Below are 7,140 nucleotides of genomic sequence, written 5' to 3'. Positions count from 1 at the left end.
ATCTGATCAGAAATTTAAAAGAACGATGATTAATATTATAAGGACTCTAACAGGAATAGTGTACAACATGCAAGAATAAATGAATTTGATAAGCAGAGAGAAGGAATTTCTAGAAAACAATGAAAAGGTAATGCTAGAAATATAAAATACAGTAATAAAAATTTTAAAAATGTCTTTGATAATTTCATCAGTATACTAGGCGTGTCAGAGGAAAGAGTCAGTGGGCTTGAACATACGTCAATAAAAACTTCCCAAACTGAAGAGCAAAGGGAAAAAAATGGAAAAAAAAAAAAAAAGAACAGAATATCCCCAAAGTTCAGGACAACTACAAAAGGCATAACATTACACATAATGGAAATACCAGAAAAAGAGACAAGGGAGAAAGGAAAAGAAGAAATATTTGAAGTTTAAATAATGACTGATATTTTTCCAAAATTAGTAACAAGCCAAATCACAGATGCAGGAAGTTCAGAGAATACCATGCATAGTAAATAATAAAACATCTATACATGGGTATATCAAATTCAAAAGCAGAAAATCAAAGACAAAGACAAAATGTTGCAAGAAGCAACAAAGGAGAAAAGGAAACTTAGCTAGAGAGGAACAAGGATAAGTATTACATTAGGCTTCTTTTCAGAAACTATGCAAGCAAGAAGGGGGTGAAATGAAATATTTAAAATTTTGGAGGATAAAGGCTCAGGCACCATTCACTCTTCCTTGTTGCAGTAGACACTGGTTGAGATGTTAAGTCTTTCAGCCCTGGAGTTCTGCCTATTTGTGCTGCTATGTTGTAGCCAGGTCAACTCAAAGAGATTCAGGGGCCAGGAGCGGTGGCTCACGCCTGTAATCCCAACACTTTGGGAGGCCAAGGCAGGTGGATCACGAAGTCAAGAGATCAAGACCACCCTGGCCAACATGGTGAAACCCCGTCTCTACTAAAAATACAAAAATTAGCTGGGTGTGGTGGTGTGCGCCTGTAGTCCTAGCTACTCAGGAGGCTGAGGCAGGAGAATTGCTTGAACTTGGGAGGCCAAGGTTGCAGTGAGCCAAGATCGCACCACTGCACTCCAGCCTGGTGACAGAGTGAGACTCCATCACCCGCCCCCCAAAAAAAATCCATAACTGATCAAAGGTGCTCCAGGTCATTTAAGGGATAGGATTCAAACCCAGCTCTGTCTGATTCTAGAATCTTCACTCATGAGACAAATGCATATTTGCTTGTGAGATAGTTACATACTAGACACACACTTTAAAAATGATAGATTAGGTGTTAGATGGATGGATGGATAGATAGAAGACAGATAGATAGATAGATAGATAGATAGATAGATAGATAGATAGATAGAAGATATAGAGAGTTATAGGTTTATGAACTAGATAGCCAAGGAATGGAATATCAAGTATATGCGATTTTTGCTTGGTCAGCATATTTTCAAAGTTTTTCTGTAAACATACCCAGGCATTTTTCTTTGAGAAACACCCCTACACTATTGAAAGTGGGATATTAGAATACCTATACTTGTCCCTCCTCTTTCTCATACTAGAGTCATGTAGTTTTTTTGGTCCAGTTGTTATTTTATATTTTACATTAAAATTACTTATTTTCTGAGTCTTAATTACTATTACTTATTTATTCACTTAGACTTAAATCCTTATTGCTTTATTTTCTCAAAACTCTTTCAAGTCTTTGAAATTTTTCATTAGATCTTTATTTTATTTTGCTGGATTATATCCTTTAATCATTTAATCTATCAAAGAAGCTCTGAGGTAGCCTTCTGTGCCCTGTTATTTCTTAGACAATCCTTATTTTTTCCTCACTTTGAAGCATAAATTTTTTGTTGGGACATCTCAGAGTTTTTAATATGTTAATGTGCATGGGGGTCTACCAGAAGGCTACGTTTCTAGTGCCTCCTAAACTTAATGGTCCATGAGATCTACTCACTCTGTTTTTGCTCCTCAAAGCATCTAAGAGAACTAGGGTTCAACTGAAACACTTTGGGAAATAACAACATAACCCACTTTGAAAACAGGAGATAATAGTAGAGGTGACTTCTGGCATTTGGTTGGGCTTGGCCAGTGGTAGGAACTGGAGAGTAGGAGGAGAGCGAGGCCAGAGGATTTATATAGGCATGGGTGATTCACCTTCCTATGGTGATTCAAAATAAGAAGTACATATCCTACGCCCATTTTCAATGGGGTTGTTTGTTTTATTCTTGTTAATTTATTTAAATTTCTCACAGATTCTGGATATTATACTTTTGTCGGAGGAATAGCTTGTGTATATTTTCTCCCATTCTAGGTTGTCTGTTTACTCTGTTGATAGTTTCTTTTTGCTGTAAAACAGCCCTTTTGTTTAAGGAGGTCCTATTTGTAAAGTTTTGTTTTTGTTGTAATTGCTCAAAAGAAGACATACATGCAGCCACCAAGCATATGAACAAATGCTCAACATCACCAATCATTAGAGAAGTGCGAGTCCACAATGAGATACCATCTCACACCAGTCAGAGTGACTCTTACTAAAAAGTCAAAAAATAACATGCTGGTCAGGTTTGCAGAGAAAATGGACCACTTATACACTGCTGATGGGAATGTAAATTAGTTCAGAGACGGTGAAAAGTGGTTTCAAAATTTTTCAAAACACTTAAAAGAGAACTATCATTAGACCCAGCAATCCCATTACTGGATATAAACCCTCCAAAATATAAATTGTTCTACCATAGAGATGCGTGTATGCATATGCTCATTGCAGAACTACTCACAATAGTAAATACATGGAATCAACCTAAATGCCCATCAACAGTGGGCTAGATAAAGAAAATGTGGCACATATACATCATGAAATGCCACATAAACATAAAAAAGAATGAGATCATATCCTTTGCAGCAACATGGATGAAGCTGGAAGCCATTATCCTAAGTGAACTAACACAGAAACGGAAAATAATATACCACTTGTTCTCACTTATAAGTGGGAGCTATACAATGGTTACACATGGACACAAAGGAAAAAGCTATAGACACTGGGGCCTACTTGAGGGTGAAGGGTGCAAAAAGTGTGAGGATAAAATACTACCTATTGTATATTATGCTTATTACCTGGGTGATAAAAAATGTGTGCATCAAACCTTCAGGACATGCAATTTACTCATATAACAAACCTGCACATGTACTTGCTGAACTGAAAATAAAAGCTGGAAAGAAAGATGAAACAATAAATAAACTCAGAGAAGTGAGTCCAGAATTTGTGATGCTTTTATTAAAGAGCATTTTCTGATTCTGGTAGATGTAGTATGGTATCTAATTGTGGTTTTAATTTTCATTTTCTTGATTACTATTAAGGTTAAACAAAAGATGTTTTTAAATATCTTTTGGGCATTTGGATATTCTCCTTTGTGAAGTGTCTGGACAAGTCTCTTGAACAATTTTCTGTGGAGCTGTATCTTTTACTTAATGCATATAAAGATTCTTTATATATTCCGGATTTAAGTCCTTTCTTAAACATATGTATTAAAAATACCACCTAATCCTCTGTGGGATGTGAATTTTTGCTTTATATGTTTAGGACGTCTGATATTAGATATATACACACTTAAAATGATTATATCTTCCTGAAAATTATACTATTTTTATAAGTAAGAAATAATCTTTTTGTTCATCACTAACATTTTTTGCTCTAAGGTCAGATTTGATACGTTTTTTGGTTTAGGGTTTGCTTGATATATTGTTTCTCATCCTTTTATTTTACACTTTTTGTATGCATTAAAATATACCACTTTTAAATAGTAAGTATTTCACTTTTGAGTTTTTAAGATTTTGTCTGAAATATTTACACTTTATTACATATAATATATTTATTCACATAGTTAGGATTAAATCTACCATTACACTATTGGCTTTCCTGGAGGAAATGAAAGTTCTAATTCTTATTTAAATTTAATTAATCAAAAGCACATGCTTTAATTTTAAGATTAAAAGAAAACACATAGTAAAAGACTTTATAATTATTAAATTAATTGGAGGGAGAAATAATGCAATAAAGGGGAGATAAAGGTATGTAGAACCATTGACCAAAATATAGAAAACATTTTTTTGTTTGTTGATTTGTTTATTGTATTTAGTTTCTCTATTTTACAATATTGGTTTCCTTAAATATTCAGTGTCCATTTACACTTTCATTTAGTAATTTCTCTTCTCATGTCAGGCAGTGTAGGTCCTGCTTACTGTAGCCTACATCTGGTGACTGTGAGACAGGAGTGGGGATGAAGCCAGGTTATAAATACAGATTGACTATGATCCAGGCTATAAATACAGATTGACTATGATCCAGGTTATAAATACAGATTGACTATGATCCAGGTTATAAATACAGATTGACTATGATCGAGGTGGGAGAAAGCCCCCGGCTTCTCTAGACTAAGGTGACCTCTGTGTCTTCATCATCAGAATTCCAGCTCTATAGAGTGAACTCAAGACTTTCATTTAGTGATCAATTCCATAATCTTCTCTGCTTTTTTCTTTTTCTTTATACCCTGTTAATTGAAAGTTAGATGTGATTCTTGTCTCTTTCCTGGTTTTTTTGTTTTTGTTTTTGTTGTTGTTGTTTTTGACACAGAGTCTTGCTCTGTTGCCCAGGCTGGAGTGCAGTGGCGCGATCTTGGCTCACTGCAAGCTCCACCTCCTGGGTTCACGCCATTCTCCTGCCTCAGCCTCCTGAGTAGCTGGGAGTACAGGTGCCTGCCACCACGCCCAGCTAATTTTTTTGTATTTTTAGTAGAGGTGGGGTTTTACCCTGTTAGCCATCTTTCCTGTTTTTAACTCAGAGCTGGCACTCACATTCTGTATACTTATCTAGAGCAGAATCATAATTTTGCTCATAAAACAGTTCTCATATTTTGTTTTTGGAATAAACACCTTGTTATGTGATGCTTGTGTGAGGGAAAGAGGATCAGTTGGCCCAGTTTTCCATCATAATTTAAAAAAGCAATTACCTTAACCACTGCTCAGGGCTCCAACCTCCTCCCCTGCTGCTTATAGTTTTGACACTGAACTCGAGCTCTTTCTGATTTGCTCTTATTTGCATAGTAGTCAGTTTTGTTAAATGCTTACTTTGAGGTAGGGTGATTTTATTATAAATAAATATATATATATTTCTCTGTCGAATTTCATGTTATTGTTCTCTTGAAATTGTTATCTACTAATAATAACCTGATAATGTCTCATTTCACACCATATGGAGTGGGAGGAGAGACTGATGCCTGTCCTTAGTCTAGAATTTCAACCTCTCTTAGGAAGTTGTGAAACTCTGTACCCTTGTCTTCTGCAATGCCACACTTTCCGAGCTTGCCTGCTGTCTTCCTTACCCTCTTTTTCATAATCCTCTGGGAACTCTTATTTCTGATATACTGTTTCTATCCTCTAGAAAAAGGGTTTGACATTTTCTGCCTCCACACACAAGCCTGGGTGACCTCATCCCTCTGGATGAAGAGTGGTTGGGTTTACCTCTACAGCCATGGTCTCATTCCCTAGCTCCTGCCAGTTATCCAATTCTTGTCAACTTTGTTTGAAGGTGCCTACACAACTCTGATGAAATACGTCCCAAATTTTACTCTTTGTTCCTGCAGTTCTGTCCTGGTTCATGTCTATTGCCTTACTGAATGGCTCTATCTCTCATTCAGTTTCCTAACCCAGAATCTGAGTGTCATCCTTTTTTTTTTTTCCCTCCTGATTTACATATTCATTATACCAACAAGTACTATCATTTCTTGTTCCTAAACAGCTTTCAAATCCATTCATTCTCTCCAACTTCACTAGCATCACAGCTAGTTCAGGTAACCATCATCCCTTCCCTAGAGAACTGCCTCTACCTTGAGCCTAACTCTCTAATTTTATTATTATTTATCCCTGTTGTTTGAAACCAGGACAATATTTCTGAAATATAATCTATTTTAATTTTGAGAATTATAATTTCAGATTATAGACCACATAGTTTTTGGAATTAGGCAAAACTGGATTTCAATCTCATCTATACCAGCTATAGGAGTATCTCTGAGTTTCAGTTTCTTCTGAAAAACGGAAATAACATAATAATGTTACCTTCCTTCATTCTCCTTCCATTTGTGTGTCTTTTGCTCATTCATCTTGTCTCCAATTAGATGTCCCTTTATCTAGGAAGTCTCCTCTGCCTACCCAATGTTGGGTTCATGGATCCTTCTAATGAGCTCTCTTAGGATACCCAACTTTACCTTGCAGATCACTGATTATAATGGCTTGTAATGATTTCTTTGCTCATCTGTATTGTCACTTTACCTTGCAGATAACTGATTGTAATGGATTGTAGTGATTTATTTACTGGTCTGTTTTTCCAAGTAGTCTATAAACGCTTTGAGTGAAAATTATTTTTTACCATTTTATCAGAAGCACAGGGCACACGGCTTGGCTTATAATAGTTTTTCTAAAGAAAATGCGGAATGAATGAAACTGCACGCCACTTTGCTTTCCTCCTCCATGTAAAGTAAACATTTTATTTTAGAAATGAATCATAAGTTCAGGAGATTAACAAGGTCATGCAAGAAATGATTGCCATTGGTTTTATCTTAGTCAAAGGCCAGCTTGTTCTATGATACCAGCTGCTTCCTTCACTTAGAAAGGCGCTGTTTTATTGCCGTACAACCAACTTGTTGCCATTTTATGGCCACTCATGATGAATCTCTAAAGGTGGAATTTCATGTAAATAAAACATTTAGGTTGTGTATATTAAGGTCGGTGCAAAAGTAATTGTGATTTTGGCAAAAACCGCAATTACTTTTGCACCAACCTAATAAAATAGTAATAGTAGCTCTCCAGGAAGATACGAGCACTATGGAAACGTGTGACACGGTGAAAGGGGGTATTTACAAAATACCATTTACTTAGCTTGTGTATATAATGACCTTTGAAGAGGGTCTTGCATACAGTAAATCCTCTACCACTGATAACCACAGTAATTAGTAGCATTATTTTCATAGGAAAGACTGTATCAGGCAGCCGCTGCTATTTCAGCAAAATTCAGAATAGACATCCGCACCCATATTGAGAACACAAAATCAGTTAATGCTTCCGATATAAAAGAGGAACTAGTTGTGTGTCTCAGAAATTCTCAGC

The sequence above is a fragment of the Chlorocebus sabaeus genome, chromosome 1, assembly GCF_047675955.1.
Source record: "Chlorocebus sabaeus isolate Y175 chromosome 1, mChlSab1.0.hap1, whole genome shotgun sequence".
Taxonomy (NCBI): domain Eukaryota; kingdom Metazoa; phylum Chordata; class Mammalia; order Primates; family Cercopithecidae; genus Chlorocebus; species Chlorocebus sabaeus.
Note: the sequence above shows the minus strand (reverse complement) of the source record.